We start from the raw sequence: 12,488 nt of genomic DNA on the forward strand, positions 1-12,488 counted from the left end.
ATTATGGTTATACATATCTATGTTTGAGCAGATATCCACAAACAGTATTTAACAGTAAACACGGGTCTAAATAGTATAATATTCACCATATATCTAGCAACAGTTCAACTGCAATGTGAAGTTTATGCAACAATACCATAAACTAATAAGTAAGAATTTCTTACCTTACATCTTTCTTGTCTTCAAATCGCGTTCTTCTTCTTCTGAGGTAAATCCAATGTAAGCTCAGACGTGTCTTCCAAACTCGACGAAAAGCAGAGACTTGTGAAGTGTTTTGGTGTTTTGTGTTTGAGGTAACGAGGGCGTTCGCGTTCCATGTGGAGATTTGCATGTGAATATCTTTTGCGCGAGTGGGCGTGTCGAATTAAAAAATAATTAGCAAGCGTTTGAGATACTGGACATCCTGTTGGTTTTATACAAATTACTTAAACAGAGAATATTTGTTTTCAGTTTGAATCCGATCATTTAAAAGTACACACTTAAATGTGTATAAAGGTATATGGCTCATAAATGTGTGAGAAGTATTTGCTGAGTTATGTTTCAGTTTATAGACGTGCTCAAGAAAAAAAAGTTCACCGCGACGGAGAGGCAGAACGCACACCCTGTTTATTTTCTTTATTTTACAAAAGCACAATGTTTTGATTTGATTGTAAGTGGACACATACAAAAGTAGAAATATCACAGATTATTTTTTTATATTTCTTTTTTCTGTATAACCATAAATGACGGAGTAATTTAAGTTTATGTTGCTGCTATGTGAAAAAAATCCAGCAAAACGCGTCGGCGCGTTTCTCGACCTCAGAGGGTTAATAACTAGCCTGCAGCGTCATCTTCTATTAAAAACTAACCTACAGCTCCATCTTCTGTTAAAGACTAGCCTACAGCGCCATCTAAAAACTAGCCTACAGCGCCATCTGTTGTTAAAAACTAGCCTACAGCGCCATCTGCTATTAAAAACTAACCTACAGCGCCATCTGCTGTTAAAACTAGCCTACAGCGCCATCTGCTGTTAAAAACTAACCTACAGCGCCATCTGCTATTAAAAACTAGCCTACAGCGCCATCTTCTGTTAATAACTAGCCTACAGCGCCATCTTCTATTAAAAACTAACCTACAGCGCCATCTTCTGTTAATAACTAGCCTACAGCAGAGAGCTGCACGGGTCCGATTTTGTAAACCCGCACCTGCCCGTACCCGCAGTGCTTAAAACCGCATCCGACCCGTTTTCCGACAGCAGCACTAATTAAAATCCGCAACCCGACCCGACCCGCTTAAAATAGAACCGAGAACCGACCCGCACCCGAAATAAAATCAGTTTAGCCAATCACATTATAGACACACTTTTTTCACATTTTTATTGCCTTTGGCGGCTTGCCTTAACACAAGGACAACAGCCAAAGCTGTCAAAAAGCCGATAGCCTATAAAGAACATGGCTAACGTTACCACAAAACAATGCAATTTCGTCTAGCACATCAGACAATTTCACACCACACATAGGCCTACTTAACAGTGTTAAATTAGACAATAACAACAGCTATGTGATACTTTTAAATGAAAGAAAAGTCCAGTTGTATGCGAATCCTAAACGCTATACATACACCGGCCGGCCTGTGCATTATGCTACTTAACTATACACAGCCTTACAATTAGGGCTGAGACGTGAAACTGTCCCGTTTATGAATCCAGTGCGAGGTGATTAGATCCTATTTGTGGTGTTTTAAATTGCTGTGTAAAAAAAGCACATCGTCCACTGTTGACGGTTTCAGCTGACTCCTCCGCTCTTGGATAACGTATCCAGCACAAGAGAAGTCTCGCTCACTTGCGGCGCTGGATGCAGGGATGGCGAGGATAGACCTCGCAATCTGGGCAATATTAGGGAAAAGGTGAGCATGGTCTTGCCACCATGACAAAATGTCAAAATGGTCATCTTTTGGCGATTTGTGATCGATGTAAGCAGCCACTTCGTCCTGATACTGCGGGCCCTCATCACTGGAATCTTCCACGTCAGATAAAGTGTCCGCCGACACTCGAACTCGCTTCTTCGGTGGGGGGTGGTGGCACTGCTCCTCAGGACTTCCATGCTTATCCTTAAGGTCTATAATAAATGTAAACAAATATTGTAGTGCAAAAAATTGTATGGACGTGACATTTGCAGTCAAAACTGCATTTTATGAATGAAAATAAAAATGCATTTAATACCAATATATGGAAACGTCTGTTTATATCTCCATACTCCCTTAATAAAGGAAAAATATCAGCCTACACATGCATTTTATATTTAATATGAGGGAAATACACAATGCCTACGTGACACAAAAAATCTGTAACTTTTAGGTGGCAAATCATTTTTCTTTCGGCCAAATCCCGCTCCGACATAAAAATTATATATAGGGCTACTGTAGGCTATTAGGCCTACGTGTGGTAGGCTAGTCATTAAAGAAAACATTTAGTTTCACAATTTTATATATATTTATATATTATTTCATCAATGTTGATTATATGAGAAGTGAAAAGCATAGTAGCCTAAGATCATAAGTTGTGCAATATGTCGGGAGACAGAGTGGGCAGACATTATTGACCACTTCATTAAGTTTCTTATTGTATAAAGCCTTTCTTTAAAGTTAATTTCGTTTTGTATTAATTTTATCTTAATTTTAATCAATGTTTTATAACCAATTGTCTGAATTTAAGAAATAAGAAATAATAGCAGGCATCAGGACACGCCAGAGCGCGGAGGCAACGGCGCATGAACTGGAAATTAACGAAACTCAGCGTATAAGCTACATGCCTCACAGACCACCTGAGAAATGTATAGAAAGCTTGAAATGTGTACTTTTAAACAAAACAATTCAAAACGAAAGAAAACAGACTGCTCTGTCTCCTGGCTATATTTGACATATTCAATAGCCTAATCATTAGGCTACTTTTGCCGTTTCTTTGTGACATTTTTCATGAACGCGTCATCACCTCTCAATAGTTAATGTTCTGGTGTGTCTCTACAATTTTGATCTAGATTATTTGTGTTTAAATACAGAACTATTACTCAGATGTATTGTTATTTGGTGTTCAGTTTATACAGGTTTTCAAATGTTATTTAATAAAAATATTATTTTTTCCCCTGTGGCTGTATTTGCATTAATACTGACCTTTCACAAGGCGCCGCATCTCACTGTGCACGCTTGCCACTTCACTACTGTCAGCAAGTAGCTTCATACTTTTCAGTTTAGGATGCAGGAACATTGCAAGTCTGTGTAAACAATGAATTTCGAACTTGTCCTGGAGAATACTGAGGCATTTCTCCTTCAGTGAGGACATGGTCATGCTATCATTTGAAGAAGCTCGCAAGTGGCGTCTGATGCGCTCATACCAAACAATGGTTAGATGGAGGGTCGGGGTTTTCGATGCCTCTAACGCTTTAGTGGCTTCCTTAAATCGCTCCAGGAATGCAACAAAGTCGGAGAGGACCTCTTCATCCAAATTTGTGAGGCGGTCAACTTCCCCTCGCTCTTCCAGAAGTGTGCGGATGTCTTCATATTGACTGCTGATAGACTCTAGCATTGTATGCAGGGAATTCCAACGTGTCTCTACAGAGTTTTTAAGAGTCTTTTTCAGGCGAGCCTGGAGGTTGGTCTGCTTGAAATATGTCACCAGTGACTTGGCCGAGTCAATCATTGCAGTTACTTCTTCCCCGTACATATCCTCCTGGGACGGTTTGAATGTAGTGTACAGGACAGTATTAAAAATATGGGCAGCGCAGCTCAATCTGGTCACTGTACGCAGGGCTGCAACAATATTTGCGCCCCTATCTGTCACATACACGAGTTTGGAGTAGAATTCATCAATGCCAAATTTACGCAATGCGCTGATGATGGCTGGTTTAATGTTGTCAGCCGTTTTACGCAGTGAACTGTCCCACTCAGAGGTACACAGCACTCGTTCGATAAGCTCCCACTTATTGTTAATGTAGTGCAGAGTAACACAAAGGTAGCCGGTTTTTCTGTAATCGTCAGTCCACATGTCCAAAGTAACAGCTCCATTACTCCCCTCCAACTGCATTTTAAGTTCTGGGATTAGTTTTTGGCGAATCTCCTCTGCATATTTGTTAACACCACGAGAAACCGTCGTAGGGTCAGGCAGTAGTTGTTTAACATCCACACGACCAGCCCGAGCACCAACATCTATCAACCCTTGTGCTAATGCAAAAAATCCCTCGCCGTGTACTGCATCAAAGGGTCTAATATCATTGCATACAAAGTTCACAGACAGCCTGGTTATGGTGTCCTTATCATTTCTACGAGGCACCTTCAGTTCTGTCCCCTTTGAAAGATACTGTTCGATAGAACAACTGGTGCTCGGTATGTTACTGCAGGTATCTGCGTGCTTCCTCAGCGACGAAGTTCCATATTTTCGGCTATCGAACACGAAAACTTTAAGGCAGGTTTTGCATGCAGCAAAGCCTTTCACAATGTTGCTTTCTTCATCAGAGATGACCCAAATTTCTCCCAAACACTGGACTTGAGTTTCGATGAAGTATTGTCGACAACTTTATAATCTCCTCTAGCTATTTTTTTTTTCAACTCCTCACTATCCATCTCGACGACTCATGCAGCAGTTTGAGTGGTTGTGATTTTTTAAAAGTGAATGTAACGTTAGGCCTAGAGACTCATGGGAGGGCGCGGGCTCAAAAAAAAAAAAAAAAATATATATTTGATCAACTTGAAATACAGGCATAGTTTTGTAGATGTGTTCCTAAAAATATGCATTTATTTTTACATTTGCACGTGACTGTTTTGAACCCGTGTTTAGACCCGCGTTTCCCCCGTGTCCGACCCGACCCGCACCCGTATCCGACACAGTTGGATATTTTTCACCCGTTTGACCAAAATTTGCAGGACTCTGGCCTACAGCGCCATCTTCTATTAAAAACTAACCTACAGCGCCATCTTCTGTTAAAAACTAGCCTACAGCGCCATCTAAAAACTAGCCTACAGCGCCATCTAAAAACTAGCCTACAGCGCCATCTTCTGTTAAAAACTAGCCTACAGCGCCATCTTCTGTTAAAAACTAGCCTACAGCGCCATCTAAAAACTAGCCTACAGCGCCATCTGTTGTTAAAAACTAGCCTACAGCGCCATCTGCTGTTAAAAACTAGCCTACAGCGCCATCTTCTGTTAAAAACTAACCTACATCACCATCTGCTATTAAAAACTAACCTACAGCGCCATCTGCTGTTAAAAACTAGCCTACAGCGCCATCTGCTGTTAAAAACTAACCTACAGCGCCATCTTCTATTAAAAACTAACCTACAGCGCCATCTTCTATTAAAAACTAGCCTACAGCGCCATCTTCTATTAAAAACTAGCCTACAGCACCACCTGCTTTTAAAAACTAACCTACAGCGCCATCTTCTATTAAAAACTAGCCTACAGCTCCATCTGCTATTAAAAACTAGCCTACAGCGCCATCTGCTGTTAAAAACTAGCCTACAGCGCCATCTGCTGTTAAAAACTAGCCTACAGCGCCATCTGCTGTTAAAAACTAACCTACAGCGCCATCTTCTATTAAAAACTAGCCTACAGCTCCATCTGCTATTAAAAACTAGCCTACAGCGCCATCTGCTGTTAAAAACTAGCCTACAGCGCCATCTGCTGTTAAAAACTAGCCTACAGCGCCATCTGCTGTTAAAAACTAACCTACAGCGCCATTTTCTATTAAAAACTAGCCTACAGTGCCATCTGCTGTTAAAAACTAACTTACAGCGCCATCTGCTGTTAAAACTAGCCTACAGCGCCATCTGCTGTAAAACTAGCCTACTGCGCCATCTTCTATTAAAAACTAACCTACAGCGCCATCTTCTGTTAATAACTAGCCTACAGCGCCATCTTCTATTAAAAACTAACCTACAGCGCCATCTTCTGTTAAAAACTAGCCTACAGCGCCATCTAAAAACTAGCCTACAGCGCCATCTTCTGTTAAAAACTAGCCTACAGCGCCATCTTCTGTTAAAAACTAGCCTACAGCGCCATCTAAAAACTAGCCTACAGCGCCATCTTTTGTTAAAAACTAGCCTACAGCGCCATCTGCTGTTAAAAACTAGCCTACAGCGCCATCTTCTGTTAAAAACTAACCTACATCACCATCTGCTATTAAAAACTAACCTACAGCGCCATCTGCTGTTAAAAACTAGCCTACAGCGCCATATGCTGTTAAAAACTAACCTACAGCGCCATCTTCTATTAAAAACTAACCTACAGCGCCATCTTCTATTAAAAACTAGCCTACAGCGCCATCTTCTATTAAAAACTAGCCTACAGCACCACCTGCTGTTAAAAACTAACCTACAGCGCCATCTTCTATTAAAAACTAGCCTACAGCTCCATCTGCTATTAAAAACTAGCCTACAGCGCCATCTGCTGTTAAAAACTAGCCTACAGCGCCATCTGCTGTTAAAAACTATCCTACAGCGCCATCTGCTGTTAAAAACTAACCTACAGCGCCATCTTCTATTAAAAACTAGCCTACAGCGCCATCTTCTATTAAAAACTAGCCTACAGCACCACCTGCTGTTAAAAACTAACCTACAGCGCCATCTTCTATTAAAAACTAGCCTACAGCTCCATCTGCTATTAAAAACTAGCCTACAGCGCCATCTGCTGTTAAAAACTAGCCTACAGCGCCATCTGCTGTTAAAAACTAACCTACAGCGCCATTTTCGATTAAAAACTAGCCTACAGTGCCATCTGCTGTTAAAAACTAACTTACAGCGCCATCTGCTGTTAAAACTAGCCTACAGCGCCATCTGCTGTAAAACTAGCCTACTGCGCCATCTTCTATTAAAAACTAAGCTCAGAATCGATTCGAGAGAGAATGGCGATGCATTTGGAAAATATTGGAATCGATCTATGACTCGAGATGCATTGATTTATTTTCCCAGCCCTACTAACTGCACTTATATCCATCGTTGGTAGCGGTGTGTTGTAATAGACGAGACATTTGGGGATATTTTGGGGATATTTAATTTAATTTTATCAATCAATAAATTCCTCTTGAAACAAACTTTGTTGTATTATTTTAATTTAATACTGTGAAGCTGCTTTGATACAATCTGTATTGTGAAAAGCGCTATACAAATAAACTTGACTTGACTTGACATTTCTTTAGTCATTTGACAATCCTAAAGCGTGAACCACTGCCTGATGCCACCCTTACATCTCCCTTACATAAACCTTTATTTTCCCATGAGAAACTTTGATTTGAAAACAAAATGTTTTATGTTCCCCCTAGAAACTTTTTGTTTGCTTGCAGAATGATTTGCGTTCCCCCTAAACGTAAAGTTTCAATGCAAAACATTATGCAGGCCGACACAGAGTTTCTCGGGAGAACATAAAACATATTGCAACAGTCAGCAAATCCACCATTGATGTCATTCATTTAGGGTTTATCAAACAGGCAATCTTTGGGTTAAGGAGAAAATAAAGTTTCATAACTTTATATTTAGGCTATATTTAACTTAAATCATGTACTATAGTTTGACTCAATAGTTTGCTTGCGTTTACTGTCTTTTATTATGGCTATTATATTGTCTGCTGTATTATAGTGTATATACTGTCTTGTAAATTTAAATGTTGTTGAATAAATATTATTTTATAAATAGTATGCTGTAATTGGTATTGAGAAATGGTCCGTTAGTGTTTGATATATGGACTTCAGTGAAAGTTACAGTATTACACCGTTGATGGCTGTCTTTAAGAGTTAGTCAGAACAAGGAACTTGTTTTAGTGATGTTGTGGGAAATCTTTTAAAAAGACAAAGACAAAGATCGCTTTCCTCAGTGGACATTCATTCCAATTTTTTTATAATGGATATACTATAATTGACATCGAGGAATGAATGCTATATCAGATGCAGGTAATACACTAGTCAATCTCTCTCATAATACTCTACTCTATATAATACAATAAGCGTCAATGAAGCGACTTTGAATCCGTGGCAGAAGGAAGTAGTTCTGCACAAAAGAGGGTTTTTAAAGACACTCCGTTGTTGTTTGTCATTCTTTTACTCACTTGTGCCTTCAAACTGTTGTATAAACGCAATATCACACTCGTAGCTGTGTGATATGGGAGAAACATCATCTAAATTTATCACAGTGAATAAAGTTAATCTTCAAGACCAGCAGTTTCAACTCTGATTCCTAAAGAACAATATCTCTTATATATAAGTTTGCTATATTATTATGAGTTTAATTTTATGTTAATTTTTGTGGGTTTTTATGAAGGAAAGTACAAGTTTTCTACAGTATTTTTACAAACTGAAGCTGAAGAAGAGGCTGATTTATTTTTAACTTGTTCTTCATTGTTGTTTTCATATTAAATAGTTATTCTTCCACTTACGGTGTATTTCATAAAACGCAGATGCGAGATATACTGTATTCTAGCTTTGCAACTGGCCTTCTTCACTTTCATTCTCTTGAGATGCTTTGATATATTGTTAGACAATAAAGAGGGAGATCTGTCTCAATCGTTTTTTTACTTTTACATACTTTGTGTATTTCCTGCAGCAAGTATTAATTTTATTGTACATTTTATTGTCTGCTCCTTCCATCAAGAATAAAACATTTCATAATTTCAGTTAAATCTAAAAGTCAAAATATAATAATTGCTTTCGGGGCTTTCCATGTTTTAAATTTCCCGATAAAGCTTTTAAATGCCTATTATATTCGAATATGGATGAGCCGGATGTCTGTCTACATCAGTAGCTGTTTTACCCTTGTTTTTGATTGATGTGCTGTTTTATAGATATTTTGCTATGTAATACAGTAGCTGCATCCTTTGAAGGCTGATTGCGCCACTGCGGCGCGACGAAGGCTGTCCCAAATGACCCTTCGCAGGGAGTTTGACTGACAGGCGATCTGACCAATCATAATCGGCTGAATCCGCCATTTAAAAAATTATTTTTTTTTCCTCCGATCATAATATCCCATTGTTAGGGGCTCTATAGATTTGTGACTAATGACAAAAAAAAAAAATGTCTAGTAAATTAATGTACCCCTTTCATGAAAAATGATGACATAATGGATCAAAATCATCATAATCTTGTATAACAGTTGTTTGAACACAACTTTATACTTTCTGCTATTACATCTGGGGTTTTCTTGTTTTTGTTTTTACTACATAATTTTTCTTTTATTGATTTACGGAGCACTTTTTTTAACTTTTAATTGCAGGCCCGATGGATGAGAATGAAGAAGTGAATGAGGTGGAGAAACATCAAAGAAGATCTCAGAAATCATTCACTTGCCATCAGTGTGGAAAGAGTTTCACATACAAACAGAATCTCAATGTTCACTTGAGGATCCACACTGGAGAGAAACCGTTCTCATGTGATCAGTGTGGGAAGAGTTTTAGACAACAAGGAACCCTTAAGACACACATGAGGATCCACACTGGAGAGAAACCATTCACATGTGATCAGTGTGGGAAGAGTTTTACACATAAAGGACACCTTAAGTCTCACATGATCATCCACACTGGAGAGAAACTGCATGAATGTGATCAATGTGGCAAAACATTTTTGAGGGCTTCAAACCTGAAGAAACACATGACAGTTCATTCACAGGAGAAACCACATTCATGTTATTTTTGTGGAAAGAGTTTTTCACTTCACCAGAATTTAAAAGAACATCAGAAAATACACACTGGTGTAAGAAATCATATGTGCTTTGAATGTGGGAAGACTTTTTTCACAGCTGAAGATTTGAAACGGCACTAGAGAATCCACACTGGAGAGAAACCTTACAAGTGTTCACACTGCGACAAGAGATTCAATCAGTCAGGACATCTGAAAACACACGAGAGGATCCACACTGGAGAGAAACCGTATCACTGCACTGCATGTGGGAAGAGCTTCACTCAATCATCTAATCTACGCAGTCATACAAAAACTCACATTAAGTAGCTTATCTTCAGTTCCAGCACTTTCAAGTGCGATGCCACCTCTCTTTCCTATTAGTTTGTCTAACCAGCCACAACCACGGCTGTAGCCAGTTATGAAGTCACCAAGGTCCAGACTTCAGTATATTTCTTAATTTTAATGATATCTAAGAGTCAAAATAACTTGCCAGAAGTCTGTGTGGGCTGGTCACATAGACGAAACTGGGAAAGGTCACAGCACTTGTATATTGTTGTCCTATTGTTGGTTTAATATCCGATATTGCGACAGAAACTTTTAACTCTCTCTTTTGCAGTACTTTAGACACAGTTGCTCCGTTGCGCTTAAAGAAGATTCAAGAAAATAGTCTGACACCGTGGTACAACGAGCACACTCGGGACCTTAAGAGAGCAGCCAGAAAAATGGAGAGCAACTGGAAGAAAACAAAACTAGAGGTATTTTGCATTTCATGGAAAGAGAGCTCGATTGCATACAGAGAGGCCTTAAAAGCTGCCAGATCTGCTTATTTTTCAACCCTATTAGGAGTAAAACAAACAAAACCCTAGGTATTTATTTGAAACAGTGACTAAATTAATGAAAAATAAAGCTTCAACCCCAGACGTTTTCAAGCGACACAGCAGTAATGACTTTACAAACTTTTTTTAAGTTTTTAAAGTCTACTACACTATCGCATCAGGCAGTGCATCGTAGTCTCCCTGAAGAAAAATTCTATTCATTCATTATTATAGGAGAGGAAGAATTTTCTAAATTCGTTAAATCATCTAAATCGACAACATGCATCTTAGACCCTATACCGACAAAGCTACTGAAAGAGATGCTTCCAGAGGTCATAGATCCTCTTCTTAATATCATTAAAGGTAGGGTAGGTAGGAATTTTATAAAAAACTTTTTTCCACATTTGTTTAAACTTTCTATATATATCAATACATAATTAAAATTTAAGTACGCTGAAAAAAAGAGTATAAAAATCGAGTGACTCTAGACCGTTTAATCTGCATTAAACACAGCTCATTATTTCCATCAGGGACGAAACAAAGGATTGGCTTAGGCGACTGTCACTCTCTCTCGCAACCATGGCAACCACCCTTTTGCCACAGGATCTGCCCACTTCCGCGCACCCGTTTGATTTGAGGAATTCAAGAGGCACGGAACCTAGGAATAGCAAAACAATGGCTGAGAAAGAGCAATCAAAATTCGCATTACCGGCATATGCAGTTAGCGAAGGCAAACAAGGCAAAAAAGGAAGACAGTACTAGAAAAGGTAATGAACAAAAAGTCTTTGGATAAACAAAGAAATAAAACGCGTGTCAATATCATCGGACCCTAGTTGCACGGCCTCTTGCACGACCTCCTCTGCTTCGCCCTCGACCCCGGACCTGTCCTCGAGCTGACGATGCGGTACTTGTCTCTGGAGTGTAGTCCTCATCAGAGTCAGCAATGTTTTCATCATGGAAACTCTTACATGCAGAACACCATATATGTTATGAATCTTACACGAAATTCATCTTCATCACAGTGTAACTGATGGTAATGGAAAAATGTGTATCAATGCAACCTGTTTTTAGCTTTGCCTTATAGATATAACTAGCTCGTTAGCGAATCAAAAAATATATATTTTAAACTTTACCAATGCTAGCTTGATAGTGAGTACTAAAATACATCTTATTTGTTTATATTCATAATGATAAAGTTAGATTTTTTTATTACATGTGATTCTGACATGATGTCACTGCATGCACTGCGCTCCTCTCCGCTCGTCTCAGGTAAATAATGCGTCTTCCAGCTCAGCGGTCGGAGTCGCGCGTTCATGTGTTTTGGGGGCGTGGCTTTGGAAGGAGCCCAGAAGGGAGGGGGTGGAGTGAATGGAAATAATGAGCTGTATTTAAAACAGTCGTGAGAGGTCTACAGACACTCGATTTTTATACATTCTTTTTCAGAGTACTTACATTTAAATTATGTATTGATATATAAATAAAGTTTAAACAAATTTGGAAAATAAGTTTTTTAGACAATTCCTACCTACCCTACCTTTAATTCATCTTTGTCATTAGGATACGTACCAAAAACCTTTAAGCTGGCTATGATTAAACCGCAACTTGATCCTACAGAATTAGTCAATTATAGGCCGATCTCGAATCTACCTTTTCTGTCAAAGATACTAGAAAAGGCTGTATCTTCACAACTATGTTCATTTTTAGAAAGTAATGATATCTGTGAGGATTTTCAGTCAGGATTTAGACCGTACCATAGAGACAGCTCTCGTTAGAGTCACAAATGATCTGCTCTTATCATCCGATCGTGGTTGTATCTCTCTATTAGTGTTACTCGATCTTAGTGCTGCATTTGACACTATTGACTAGAACATTCTTTTAAATAGACTCGAAAATTATGTTGGCATTAGTGGAATTGCATTAGCATGGTTTAAATCATACTTATCTGACCGTTATCAGTTTGTAACAGTAAATGAAGAGATGTCTCATCAATCACAAGTTCAGTATGGTGTACCACAAGGCTCAGTACTAGGACCGCTGCTGTTTCA

At 38.9% G+C, this 12,488-nt stretch overlaps 1 long non-coding RNA gene and 1 pseudogene across 2 annotated transcripts; one reads left to right on the forward strand and one right to left on the reverse strand.

Moving 5' to 3' along the window:
• Positions 1–945: 945 nt before the first annotated feature.
• LOC309476498 lies at positions 946–6,811 on the reverse strand. Its single transcript, XR_014198210.1, has 3 exons — positions 6,760–6,811; positions 5,751–5,783; positions 946–1,016 (listed from the first exon to the last, which is right to left on the reverse strand). It is a non-coding gene; the product is annotated as an uncharacterized lncRNA (long non-coding RNA).
• A 2,417-nt stretch (positions 6,812–9,228) lies between these two features.
• Positions 9,229–12,068, forward strand: LOC309476335 (annotated as a pseudogene). Its single transcript has one exon. The product of its transcript is annotated as an uncharacterized misc_RNA (transcript).
• Positions 12,069–12,488: the final 420 nt, after the last annotated feature.

This window comes from Leuciscus leuciscus, assembly GCF_965113295.1.
Source record: "Leuciscus leuciscus genome assembly, chromosome: 15".
In the NCBI taxonomy this organism is placed as follows: Eukaryota; Metazoa; Chordata; class Actinopteri; order Cypriniformes; family Leuciscidae; genus Leuciscus; species Leuciscus leuciscus.